Source organism: Prenolepis imparis, unplaced genomic scaffold (assembly GCF_030444845.1).
Source record: "Prenolepis imparis isolate NDT839.2.m4 unplaced genomic scaffold, iyPreImpa1.0 SCAF_1, whole genome shotgun sequence".
NCBI lineage: Eukaryota > Metazoa > Arthropoda > Insecta > Hymenoptera > Formicidae > Prenolepis > Prenolepis imparis.
Genome location: NW_028141159.1, coordinates 3092565 through 3107867, shown reverse-complemented (window position 1 = coordinate 3107867; position 15303 = coordinate 3092565). Strand labels below are relative to the sequence as shown.

General features: G+C 36.4%; 1 protein-coding gene across 8 annotated transcripts in view; it reads right to left on the bottom strand.

The window, feature by feature from the left end:
- Window positions 1–15303, bottom strand: part of Chi (LIM domain-binding protein 2 Chi) — a 151056-nt gene that overhangs the window by 12058 nt on the left and 123695 nt on the right. The gene's annotated exons all lie outside the window — the stretch shown is intronic.

The window sequence follows — 15303 nt, the reverse complement described above, 5'->3', positions numbered from 1 at the left end:
TCCCATTTGACGCTGCTAACAAGTTATGCCCATTGCTGTTTTATTTAGATATTCTTTAGTCTTATAACGATAAGGTACTGAATGAAAAACACTCTTATATTCACGTCAGATCGATAAAACTCAAAATCAGACGAATTACATTTGCAGCGCTAAATACGCGTGAAGAGGAATCTCGGTATCTCTCGTTTTTCGCAAAAAGATGCTGGTCCTTGCTATCATTTTTCTCCGAGAGAATTAAAGCTAATTGTATTATAATTTAGATCGATTTAATATATATTTGAAAAAATATATATTTTATATCAATTAGACGCAAAGTACGCGTTATATAGAAATTATGAGTAATTGACAGAATTGTAAAAAAAAAAAAAAAATACATACGCGATCGACTCGCCGATATATAAAACTGTAAATTTCAATTGAATTTAGCCGAAAGAGCGCTATTTCGCGAATGAATTTTTGTATATCGCCCGTTTAACGTCGGGTTTTCCATAGTCTCTCTCTCCCTGCAAATATAAACGCTGAGAATATTCTCACGTGTTCGCGCAATATCTCCGAATAAAACGGGAAGCGAGGATTATATCAGCTCGAAATCCTAATTTTTTCAATGCATTCCTCGCGAACTCGACCGGCGAAATCCGTCCCTTTTTTTTCCCATCCTATCCGTCCATTCTTCACTCTTGTGATTTTTCGCGCGTCCCGACTGGCAGCGCGGACTATACTATACGGGGTTGCCGCCGGTTCTTCGTCGGGACTGTACCACCCCACTGTTGTTAGGGGGGTGTGGGGAGACTAGGGGTGGTATATGATCGTGTATATACGCCGCCGCGAAAGTATTGTCGGCGCGCTCCACCTCTCGATTTTCTCGCGAAAATCCTTTTCGTACGGAAATCCGCGGGCCAAGTGGCCGAGCGATATATCGAAAATTCGGCAAAATTCCCGGCCGCACGACCATCATTTTTGAGAAATTTCAAACGGGCGGTTCGCCCGCAGATATATTTCGTGGGATTTCTCTCTGGCGCGACGAGCCCGGACAAAACTCTTCCGGCCGATCGGAGTATATACGGCCAGGGGCGGCGGCGCGAGGGACGAACGCGAGGGGGAAGGGAGAGAACGAGGGGATGGGGGGTACAATATGGGTTATCGAGGGGGCCCCACCCCCAGGGGAGAGCAGGGGCCCTCATTTTATTACCCAGGCTCCCATGACGGTTCTCAACCTTGGCCGAACTTGATCCTCCTCTAGCTTCTCTCGCGCCAAAGTTTTGCGTAAACACACGTATTCCTTCGCGATAGCTCGAGAAGGTGTATATCGAACTGCGTGCATCATCATCCCTCTTGCGGACGTATAGATGCGCGCGAAACTCGCGAAAACGGAAGAACAACCGCGAGACAATATTTGCTTCTATTTTTATCCCACGCGAGAAGATACAGTAGCGAGCGAGCGAACGCGATGGTGACGGATGTGTGCGCGATGGAAAATGTGAAAAGTGTTCGATAACCGTGTAACGGAGGCTTTTGCATTCGATAACGTCATCTCGCGCAACGACGTCACCCGCTCCGGACTCGCTGGCTCCCGAGGGATCTCAAGTTTCCTCGCGGAAAAAACCAATTTTTCTGAAGCAGAAATTCGCCATTTCTACAGAACATTTCGTCATGTCGTATATTATATGCGACGCATTATAATATGTATCGGTGCTTATTAGTTCGTACTATGGATGTTCGCGTTGTACAGGATGTTTCAGCAGTATACTGAAGAGAATATTTTAGAATCCAGATTATTTGGCGAATTTTCTTAAGAGAAAATTTCTCTCTTACCGGGGGAAAATTTTCAGGAACGTTTGCCCCAATTCAGGACTTGAAGCTGCAAGGAGAGAAATGAACTACCGAAGTCTGTACTTGGGTAATTTTAGATCGACTTTACTTTCGCGAATATTTTATTCGTCATAAGAAAACCTAATCTGTACATTAAAAATTAATATTGAAAAAACAGTGTAAGAAACACTGCAAATTTCCTTATCGATACTTTTACTAATAAAAGTCAAAAGTTATCAAAAAATCTATCAATGAAAGATTTTCTTCGATAGACTTAAAACATTTTGTATATCCTGTTTACAGCATCGCCTGCATCATCGTCCACCTTTTGTAGAAATTTGTACAAATATTCTGATTGTACGAGTTTTCATTTTCAATCGTAAATACATGAAAATCCAAATTAATTTCTCTTCGCTCCCTCATTAAAAGTTACTTGTTCGAATGTAATTATTTTCATGTGATATTAACAAGCATGATGGCTTTAAAAGTTTGATACAAATCAAGATATATTATATACACACACACATATATATATATATATATATATATATATATATAATACATATATAAAAATATATTATATATACATATATAAGTAATATATTATATACATATATATATATATAATATATAGAAATTTAGACGAATTTCAAATTGACAGAAAAGCTAAAATCACACGTATAAAACAAATAAATTAATTCGAATCTCTTAATAAATTTTTTACAAATCGTTAACAAGTCACGACGTTATTTCCGAACATTTTTGACATAACTTATCGTAACTGTAAAATTATCGCGCCCGCATAACAAGATGCAAAAGTTAAACGAATAAGAAAACGAAGGAAAAAAAGAAGACACGTGTAGATTCGTACAGCAGGCGTGTATAGGAAACACACGGAGGGTAAATGAGGCGCCATCAGTCACAGTCAAAATGCTCCACGTCATAGTCGGGAGTGGATCTCTCTCGCGTACGTCAAAGTCCAGCGATGGAAATTAATGCACTTTCTTTCGCTGAGTAACGAATGCCGAAACGGGATGTCCGCGATCACGTGAGAAAAAATATCTGCTATCTCTTCTTCTCTCTTCCTCTGATTTTAATTCACAATTTTAATTCTGATGCGTGTCTATGATTAAACTATGAAAATATCGTTCTTAAAAAACGAAAAATTATTAGATAGAGAAGTACAATGGATAATACAATGCGATTTTTAAAAGCTATTTCTGCATATTTCTTAGAACATAATAAAGAAGAAGAATATATAATAAAGAAGAATAAAGAAATAATAAAGAGGAATTACACATTTTCGCTCCGTTTTTCCCTCCGTTTTTATTTCGTTGCGTTTTCTCTAAATATCTGTAGATCCATTTGGAATAGTTGATTTTATGTTTTTCACGAATACATGTTTATAGCCGCATTGTCGATTAGTTTCTTATTTCAAACCTGCATGTTCTAATGTAAAATATAGTAAATATATTTTATATATTTTTTTCAATCATTTTTTATATGATATAGAGTTTGTCTTTCGTTTATATGTCATATTTTTTTTTAATATAACCGAGTGATGAAAAAAATGTATATAATTGCACGAATATATTTATGGTATCTCGATATGCATATCGATATGACCCTTTGACAGTCATGAGATTTATTTTCTGTCTTTTTTTTTGTCATCTCTATCTCAAAATTTATTTTCAATAGAAATCGTAGACTCTTCAGATATGTTACATTAGTCGCGAACTGATCTCATTTTAGTTTAGAAATATAAATCATATTGAATACGGGCGCGAAGCTTTATAATTTACGACCTTAAGGTTCTTTGGTCTGGAAGCAGAAAGATGTGTTATATACTTATCGTTAGATGTAAGACATTTGAAGAAAGTCGCAGAACCTCGCAAATTGTTATCGCTCCAAAATGTTATGATGTGTATATCATAACAGATATATTATAGTTAATAGTATATCTAGTAATAATAGTATATCAGTAACAAGATTAGTTCTGGCGGTAAAATTGATGGCAAACGGAAATATACAATAAATATCTTAGATCGCTTCATTAATTCAACATCGCGATATAAAAAATGCACGACCGGAGACCGTATAATCGGCCTCAATAAACAGTATATAAAAGATTACATAGAGAAAATACATAATCGGCTCCTGAGAAACTCGTTTTCATATCGGCGGCGAACCGGTTAACAAATTTCTTCTTTTTTTTTTCTTCTTCTGATATCGTTAATTACCGTTCGATATGCTTGTCTTCCAAGTGTATCGAAACTCGTTTAAACGCTCACATTGTAGACGGCAGGTCTCGTCTTTTGTCTCGCAACTCTAGTCATCATCTCCGGTCTTTGCAACGCGTCTTCTTTACACGCAGTCCCTTCTTTCTCTCTTTTTCATTTTTACCCACCGTTACACTCGCTCGTATCATTCCCGAGACGAGATAATACGTTCCTGTCCTTTCTTTATTATCTTCTGTCCTCTTTTTTCCTTCCCTTCGTACCCACCCGCCATTTACTTTTATTTACATTTATCCCCTCGCCATTACGCAAACTGGCCAAGATCGCGACCATGCCAGATAAACGGCTTCTATAATTTTATCACTTCACCGCCTGATTTACTGGCGAATTGACCGCCGCTCTAATTGATATTCGAAGCAAAATTTAGAAGATTGTTCATCGATTTCGAAAGTTAGTCTCTTCTCACAATCAGAAAAGAAAGGGCAAAAGGAGCAAAAAAAGCTTCTTTTGATTCTTTTGCCCTTTCTTTTCTGAGTTTTTGTTTATATGAAGCCTTAGCATTTATTATTAGTCTCTGTCAATGTTTCAAAACAACAAATGTTAAAAATATGTCAGCATTTTTCTCTGCCCGAAACAAAATACAAAAGGCCTTCGTATTCGGAAACTTTCTAAAATGCAGGGTGTAACAAAAATGCTACTACTTTAGGAACACTTCGTGTTCTACTCATCTTAAAATGAGTAAAAATATCCATATTAACATATATGTCCAAAAATGATTTTTTAATTGGCTCTTCATTCTGCCAGGACGCTGCTTACGAATAATTTTTGGAAAATGATTCACCTATTTTGCTTGATAAATGAGAATTATTTTATACTGTTTTATACTATTAGAAATAAAATAACACTTTATAATTATCTTAAGTTTCAACCCATACATGATTGTAACGTGAAAACGACGCATTTTTGGACATATGTATATTTGTATGAATTTTTTATTTCGACGAGTAGAACAAGTTCCTAAAGTAACGGCTCACATTTCTATTACACCCTGTATAACGAGAAAGAATGCTCGATACCCAGCAGGCACTATAAAGAAATTGTTGTAGTACAATGTTTCAAAAACGGGCAGTTGGTACCCCGGGGTACCAACACATGCATTGTCGTAGTACACAATGTTTCGAAAACACATAGTTAGTAACCCAAGGGTTCCATACACATTGATGAAAAATGATATACATTGACCGAAGAATTCAGCTATCCATTTCTCTATTGTAGAAAAATATGAAGATTTATCTGCTGTTTAAATGCCACGTTTGTGCAAATATTTGAAAGAATAAAATTGAGGGGAAAAAAATACGTAGTCGCTATTAGTTACGAGAGATATACACGACGATAGCTCTCGCGTGTGGTTCATCTGGAAAGGCGGCACGTCTTGCCGCGAAGAAAAGAGAAGAGGCTGGCGGCGACCCCGAGAAAGTATCGAGGAGAAAGCACGTGAAGTTCCGTTCGGTTCGTTTCCGTTCCAGAACGCGAGCGGAGAAGCACGCGTTCTCGAAGCCAGTTCGCGTTCCTTTCTTTTCTTTCAGGCCTGAATATCGTCGGAAGAGCTAAGCTCCCTTCGATCCGCCCTCCTATCGTCCATTAAGACTCTATCGGTTTCACATTGTTACACATTCTCCGCGTAATATCTAGTGGCTGCTACGACGCAAATGCAATGCTTAAAAACATTTCGATCGGCGAGCGACAAACATAGAAATTCTCTCGCGAAAAATAGCGTACGATTGTCGCGGATCAATTCGTTTAAAGATTCGGCTCGCGCTTTGTCTAAATTAATTTGAGCGATTTATGCGGAAGTCTCTTCACTTTTCATCGCGGATCTTGGTTTCCTCTTTTTCTTCTTCTTCTCCTTCGCGCTAATTTGAATTGTAAGCGCGAATGCTAATATATATACATATATAAATCTACATTTTAATACAACTTACATTCTATTCTATATGCGCTAACTGCAGGTATCATCAAGATATTACTATAGATAATTATGAAATATTTTACAAGGTACTCTTGTGCACATTTATCTGCTTCTAATTTTTCGTGAAATAATTAATTCTTTATCAATAACATATTAAATCCACATGTGAATATATAATAATTGCTTTAATGCTTTCATTTAAAATACACGCAATTTATAATATATGTAACATTGTAAGTGCACTTTTGTACATCGAAATTACTTTGTTCCAATTTCCCGAGCGACGTATACTTTATTAAGACATTATGCGCATTCGGTTCTCATCCCTGTCTAAATCTCTTTTTCCTCAGACAAAATCGTTCCTAAGATAAAATCGATGTAATATACATCTCAAGACCAGCCTTATCGTAGAGATAGTGTTTCCTATTGAACTCGAGTTCCACGAGCGTGCTGTGCATACGAAGCTTCTCTAGTGGTAAGTCATTATATCGCTTTGAGGCTTCATTCCAGCCGCTTCTTCCTTCCTGTGATTTTATTATTAGATATTCTTGCTTCCGAGTCATACTTAGAAAACTTCGTTCGGAGCTCCATTCCGATCTTATGTAATTCAGCGAGTGGAAAAAGCGCATGAAAATCACTCGAGATTTGACTTCGCGAATTCTTCGGAATTTTGATTTAACCCTTCTGTCAATGAACGGCCACTTAAAGTAACTTTAAATGTTAAAAATGTGTCGAAACTTTTCTCTACCTGAAACAAAGTATACAAAGGGCCTTTGCATTTCGGAAACTTTCTAAAATATAAAGAATGTTCAAGGCTCAGCAGTTGCTATAAAGAAATTGTCGAAAACACGCAGTTGGTACCTGAGTATACATATATTGATATATAGTTAACGGAAAGCTGTGTGAAAAATCATACATTCACGCGTTACAGAAGCGAGTACTTATAAATATCACATTTAAAGGGCTCGATGCAACGCAAATCAATCTCTAATGAATTTCATCAAAAAAGAAAAAACTTTGACAAATTATATTGAAATTATGTTTGTTCAATATTAAAAATAATTTTTTCAAGTATCAAACAATTTAACCAAGAGAAAATTGTTACGTTTAATCTTTTATTTGTGTTTTTTTAAGTATCGATTTCAACGCTGTACACTTATAACAAACCCTAAATATAACTAATATGAAATAATGTTTACGTGAATATATTTCTTTGGCATTGAAACGATTTCGAGTTCTCTTAACGTCGTAAATTTCAACTGAAGATATGCTATAATTTCGGCAAACTCAGATTTAGCTATTATAGGCACACGAAAGTTACTTCTTGTGTGCGACGTTACATCTTTCAAGAAGATTCAGCACTTTTCTCTGCAGAGAAGCGAATCGTAACGAGTGCTATCGATTCCAAAAGAATTGAAAGAGAGACGACAATCGCTATGTCTCGTCGCAAAATGCACGATTAAAATAATGAAAAATTATGACTTTGACAGAAGGATTAATTCATTCGACGCATGACACGCAAAAAAAATTTTTTTACATAAGACAAACTTTATTCCTAATACTATCACAATTCGCGATTCGTCTTGACTATTACGCGTTCTATAGATCTATTGCGTTAATTCCAATCCGAACCATCGTCAACCACCACTATTCGCCCTTCATGTTGATGTGCACATTCTATCCGATTGTACTATAAGCTTCTTTCAAGCTTAGATCCTGTCGAAGCAGCGCGTTTGGAAATCGATTTAGCACTAACCGATACTGACGAATAGAAACGGAGAGAAGGGAGGATAGAGAGAAGAGGCAGAATCTTCCTCTCTTACGTTACTATCGCATTTACCCGGAAGGATGGATTCATCCACTTCGATTCAAATTTCATCGATCTCGTATATATGTTCGCTTCCTTCCGTAAATTGCGGATTCCTCAATCTTTTCTCGAATATGAACATTATATTTCTATTTTATTGCTATCTTGTGTCGTTTATTGGCGATGCACTTCTTTCTTTGCCTTAAATGCGGCCCGAGATCTTCTTAAGATTGTTAGCGGTCGTCATTGTACATTCGGATATTACAATTGTCGAGATCTATATCGGAATATATTTTAGAATATATCTTCCTTGACGAAAATTTAAAGTTGCGATGTGTCTTTTACTTCTTCGCACGCGCGACGTATTTCGGAACTTCTCAGTATGTATTTAACTTTCTCGGGCCAAGTGAGTTTCAAATGAAATTTCCGTTAAAGTAAAGTCGACTTGAGATTCACCAATACTTTGAAATTAGAACATCAAGACTCGCAAGTTTAAAGTCCAGTTGGGTAACGTGGCTTAACATTAACTTGAAATAAAACTAGTGCGATGACTTTGACTTCTTCTTTCCATCATACTGTCCACATCATATATGTATGTAGGACTATTAACTATATATCTGGAAAGAAGCGTTAATCTTCCTGACAATGCATAATTTTTCATCTTTCCATCAATGTATAGAGGTATCCGGACACCCCCCAACTTCGACATATTTGCACTGCGAGAATTTCTTTTATAATATAACTGCTAAGCATCAAACATTCTTTTCCGTTGTATTTTAAGGCTCCTGGCTCCTTTCCGACCATGTCGAAATCGTGACGTCAGAGGCGAGAAAATACACGCTAAAATTTCTTAGATGCCATTTCGAAATAAAAAAATATTTCGATGAAACAGCACTTCAGATGGCTTTAGCACACTCTTAAAAAACCCCGAAAACTATCATTTTCCCTTTATAATCAATCAACAGCTGTAAAATGTAATATTATGAAGCCCAGTCCGTCTGGTCTTTGCACATGCGCAGTCATTCCGCATGTCAAAGTCTGATATCTCGATCATTTTACAGATGTTGATTGATTATAAAGGGAAAAGGATAGTTTTCGGGGGTTTTTAAGAGTGTGCTAAAGCCATCTGAAGTACTGTTTAATCGAAATATCTTTTCATTAAAAAATGGCATCTAAGAATTTTCAGCGTGTGCTTTCTCGCCTCTGACGTCACAATCCAATATGGCCGCGGTGAGCACCCAGGAGCCTTAAGAGGTTTTCGAATACAAAAACCCTTTGTGTTTTTTGTTTCGGGCAAATAAAGAAAAGTTCCGACATATTTTTTTAACATTTAAAATTGCTTTGGACACTCAAGTAGATCTGTTCAATTCCGACTGTTGTTGCGACTTGGTTCAAATGTTTAAGTCGATTCCCTTCTCATACTTGTCAGGTTGCTAAATTAACGGACGCGTTTTCCGTCGTGCAAACGAACGGAAAAGAAAATATGAATTCCTAGGCGCATAATTCGCGACACCGAATCGTAAAAGCGGTCGTTCTCCTCTGACTAGTCGTTACTTTTTCCTATACATGCCAGCTCGGTGTCTTTTTCTTCGTTTTGTTCTCGCGAGCTTTCTCGCACTCGACTAAACCTCTCCCTCTCTGTCTCTTTCTTCCTCCCCCCCTTCTCTTTATCTCTTTCTCTGCTTTTCTCTTTCGCTTCTCTTCGTCTTTGTCTAGGTAACTCCCGCTGTAGGTAGAACTACGCCAAAACTTTGTAGTAACGGTACACTTAGTAGTTTTTCAACCATCTCTGTCTCTCTCTTTATCTCTTTCTCTCATCCTCTCTCTCTCTCTCTCTCTCTCGCTCTTTTTGTCGACAGCAGCGTAAAGATCTGCCACGAATAGTATTCCGACAATCGCTGGTAATCCTCTTACGCATCGAAATTAATATTTCCTACCCGTCGATCCGGCTATCGCAGATAATATCTAAAAATAATATATAGCGCTATGCTACCATATAATTATAATTATATAATTTTATCCTTATTAATACTATGTTATTAGTATTTTGTGGCGTATTTATAATATATCATTATTAATAGTATACTACGCGTACAGTTGAGCACTGGGGTCAAGGGTTAGAATCAAGCGTTGAATCAGCATCGATTCGTTTCGTAAGCGATTCAAGGTGAACTGTCAATGATCCCTGGACTCCGGTGATATTTTACGCGTCATCGATCATTGCTTAAATTAACACATGAAATTTTATCCGCGCATATTTCACGATGTGCTAATTATACATAAATGAGCATCGAATTGCAATAAAATACTCAATGCTTAGAGACTACGAGCTAGAGTCAAAATAGTTTATTTACTAATCTTGCTTCCTATTAAAGAGAGTTCTTTCCTTTATTTATAAAAAATGCATATTCTTTATTTTTATGAATTCTCTAATTTTATAAAAAATACCTTTCGTTTGTTTTTCATCTGCCATTCATCGTGATTTCACATGTTCTGCTTTTATTTAATAAAGAGTATCTCTGAAATTTTCTTTAACACACAACTATGTATAAATTATATATTTTAATTACAATATCTTTAACGCGACGTTCTTCCTTCTCTTCATTCTTACTTCCTACTCGTCTTCACTTTCTCATTCTTTATTCAACCTCCATTAATCATCCCTAGACATACCTACGTTCAACAGAGTAACACGACTACACTGCATATATTTAATCACTGACTCGGCTTTGATATAATTAACCAGCATCGCTGTACTATTTCCTATACTTGTGAAAATATACATTTCACGCGTTAATGTTCACAATGCGCGCTAAATATTTCTCATTTTTCGACTTTGCATTTTTGATTGCTTGATCATTAATTCATTACTTACTATAAAAAATCGAAAAGTGGTTAATAACGGCTCGACTTCGATTTTTTTTTTTTTTTTTTTTTTACATATAACAAGATGTTTTTCTGCAACAACGTTAGCAGGAACCTGACGGAAGTAGCGGAAGAAACGGCGGTGAACCTTGCAAACGCATGCTGACAACGCACGAGATGCGACGATAGCGCGAGGAAAGATGATTTATGACCGTGGGACACGCCATGTCGTTTGCTAAACTTCGCGAACGGCTATGCGAACGTGTGCGTGTGTACGCGTGTGTATATGCACGTGTCCACGTGCGCGGGGGAGTTGAAAGTGGACGAAAAACACGAAGAGCAGGGAGAGAACGAGACGGCGGAATGGGGAGAGAACGGGAGGCAAACTAGAGTAGAATTTATTTCGTGTTCTAGAGAGAAAGCACAGTGAGCCCTCTCTGAACGCTATACATGATATATGAGAATATATACATGACAGATAGTAAATACAAAGAAAAATCTACAAAACAAAAAGTGAAACAAAAAAGAGGAAAAATAAATAACTACACGTATCGTACAAGAGTAAAATGAAAAGAAGTGAGTTGTAATCGAATAAAACGAATTAAGAATATCAAATTATATATATATATATAATTAAAATGTATATAAAAATAGAATAGTTGCGCGAAGAATAAATCAAAATCTTTTCTTCGACGCACGAGTGTGTATAAATTTAAATAAGAAGAAAGTTCAAAATTTGACACTAAATTAAAAAAAAAAATGAATTTTACTGGAATCTTACATGCAGATTGGAGCAATTGAGATAGAACGAGGAAGAGGAGATGAATGGTGCCAAAGCGAGCAGCAGCCACGCTTTGAGAAAGGATTGTAACATTGAAATTTGGATCGCTGCCTTCAGGGATTCCACGCCTCGTTAGCCCGGACAACTTTGCGCGTTTAAAAGCGCGCCTTGTACACGCGCACCTGTCACCATGATACGCGCAGGGTTAAACGTACTACGCATGATCCGCGTGCACGGTCATTACAATCGCAGGCTTTTACGAGGCTGCTCGTCGAGATCGCGTGCTGGATCGAACGCAAGAAGGCCGCGATACACATATATACATATATGTATATATTTTGCCGACAGAAATTCATATATATTGATCTGTCCTTTCGGCTTTACATACGCTTGCTGAAAAAGAGTTATTCTCTTTATTTCTTCTGTTATATTTAATTGTATAAAATTAATATTTTTTAAAATGTGCATCAATAGGTTTCTGTTGAAATATTTTTCCAGCAAATTTCGCTCCAGTTTCCGAGCTTTAACATTACAGCTCTGCATCGACTGTATTTCCCCAGCAATTTCTTTCCAACAGTAGAGCGTTTGATCGCGGCCCCCGGTTTACAATTAAACAACATATTTTTACCGTTTAAAAACGATCGGTATCGCTGCAAATTTGAGTAAAGAGATTGCACAAAAGACTCGCAATCTTTGTCGCAGTACTTTGGCGCTTCAGTTACAGCGTTTTTTTTTTACGCTTCTCTCTCTCTAATTCAAAGGCGCCGCCGGCGCGATTCATAAAATAAAACTCGAACCACGCGAGTGTCCGGTCGGCTTATCATGAAAGGCCGCGACATTAAAAAGCGTCATAAACGTGCGCCTATAAGTGGGCGTGTTAAATCTCTTTGCGCTCATTTTCATTTTAGCCGCTACACAACACTCCATAATTTCACCTGAAATCGCAATTTTTACGCATGCGCTAATATCGCGATATAGCTATTTTTTTTAACGAAAAGTTTATTTCATTAAATCTATCGAAACGCATCATGATTTCGCTCTACCTGTTAAACTCTGCCACGCAAACTCTGTCGGATTTTTAATTGATTGTATAACATATTACGACTTACGATAGAACCATGCAAGTGAGATCAAGTATATTTTCTCCCTCCTTTGTATATATAAAAAAGAAAAGAAAAAACCACGGCAAATCATTTATGTCGACACGCCAATTTGGGTCATTTGCAGAATCCACGAATACGCAGAATGTACGGCCCGAGTATGCATAAGTAAGGGCAATTGCAATACGTCGGTTCGATTCTGACCTTTTCTTTTTCCCAGTCGTAACGATCGATGCGATTCACATATACGTACATGCGTATACATATATTGACATATGTGCTCTTTCGCTCTTTCTCGCTCGCTCTTACTCGTATATGCTTGTGAAATATAATTTGCACACGCCCAATCCCCTATACGCGAGAGAATGACCACAAAAAGAGAAAAAACAAAATTTCCCGAATAGCTTTGCGCTTACCGAGATGATCGTTGTGGTACACACGAATGCATCTAGTAAAAACAAAACTGTCTTTTTCATCACGAAACGATATTTCAAAAATAACGAAAAATTGTTTTGCCTCTCTCTCTCTCTTCTTCTGGAAAATGCACGAAAAATTATGCATTTTTTTCGTAAAACAATTTATAATTTCGTAAAACTGATGAATGGCATTAAAAATGTCAAAAAATCATAATTTAAAATAAGAACCCGTTCTAACATCTATTGTACATTAATTATCTTGCTGCAATAAAAAAAAAATATCTATAGTATTTTTATGATTTGAAATTATACGAGAAAAGTAAGGGGAAAAAAAACATCGCAGAAGTATTTGTCGCGAAAATCTGTTCGAAAACTTGTTCGCATAAGTGGTAAGCGCGCGTGGAAAAGTTTTCCGTGTTGGCACGTGTACCTTCTCGCCAGAAGCGCTGACAGCTCTCGGCTGCTTCTTCTTTTGCCTCTTGCTCCTTTTATGCGATACTCTAACGCGCGACAGAAACCAAAGAATTTATTCGAACCGCTTATCGAGAGAGACCTCCCAGGGAAGGAAGACCGGTTGTCCATCCGAAGATTAATGAACGCTGTACTAGGAGCGGAGGCTCATTAGAACGCATTAACCTCGAGCGCATTCGTTTTTTTTATTCGCGCCTACTCAACCCTAATGACATATTGACCACTACTCCGCGAAATATCAATCTCGAGGAAGAAATACAGCCGCTATTACCTGCTGTAAATTGTGCATCGTTGGCAGGGAATAATCTTTTTAAACCGTTTTATGAATACATACGCATATGCAAATAGCGATAAAATTTATTCGAGTTTAACGACTCGTATTTAGAACCATTGCAGGATTCAATCATATCCTTTGTTTTATTAAAAATGCAAAAGTGTAGAAGATTATTCTCTAATCCAACAATTTTCAAAATTATTGTATTCAAGATAATGTGTGTATTAGAATTTCTTTTTTCAATTACGTTATAAAATATCTTCTCTGAATATTACTCGTATTATAATTTTTGAAAACTAAATTCAATTAAAGACGTGGTATTATATGTCACACACTCTTGATTTCCAATTACGTCACTCTAGGAAGTTTATGAAAAAAATCACTCTATAAATGTATCAATTAAATAATCATCGTAACAATAATTAATTTTTAATTAATTTTCAAATATACAAGTAAAAAATATAAAAAACGGCTATGATACATGGACATGATATAAATATACGAATGCAGGTTTTTTTTTCTTTTTTTCAAAGTCTTGGTTAACTATCGACAGACATCCGAATGCACATGTGTGTGCAAACGACAATAGTTTCCCTGGATCATATCTTATCGCTATTATCGTGGATCTCTCAGAAGAGGCTGGTTTATCTGCCGGCGATATATGGGATGTAGATAATTTTATAATATAGCGAAGCCGAGAGAGAGTATGACTTTAGAGGAAAAGATTTCCATCCCCGCGCGTACCACATATATTAAACGAAAGCATTTCGTGTAAATAGCTTGTCACTCACGTCTTCTACTGGCGGTAAAAGAATTTAAAAATCTATTCAAAACACTGCTCTTTATACTGTTTCAATTTATTAATTTTTCAACATACTTTGCTCTCTTATAAATCGGAGAGCATTCTGAGAAAGAAAGTCCATAATGTTATTTATAAAATAATTATATAAAATAATTTAAAAATTATTAATTGAAGTATTTTGAGATTATAATTTATAAAACCAAATGCATATTTATACATTAAATATTATTAAAAAATAGATTATTTAAATAAAACAATATTACGAGTTTCAGCGGAATCAGGACGATGACAATTACGTAGTATTATAGTTTTTAGTTTAAAGTTCGACACACAATCTTGAAATTAAAAATTAGGATATGCTAATACAAAACAAACGTGACAGAATCCTTGTTTACCTCTTCTTCACATAGATAGGAAAGAAAAACACAAAGAGTTGACCGTATGATCTAAACTCGTTTCATGTAAGCTGGCTTTTTTTGTATGTGTAACGATCGACAGAAATGAATAAAAATTGCAAAACAAATGTACGCGATTAAACAAAACGATGCAATATAACGTTTATCAAAATAACGATATCTCGAAGTGCGATAAATAGCGTATTCGATTAAGCATACCGTCGTAAATTCCGTCGCGCACCATTTCGATTGCCGCAAATTTTTTTATTGTTTCAAAGAGATATTTATTTTTCTGATTTCACTGGAAAAAGATATTCCCTTTGTTTGCGTGATTTTTTAGAGAATTAGCAAATTAATTTTGTGTAATTGTAGTTTAT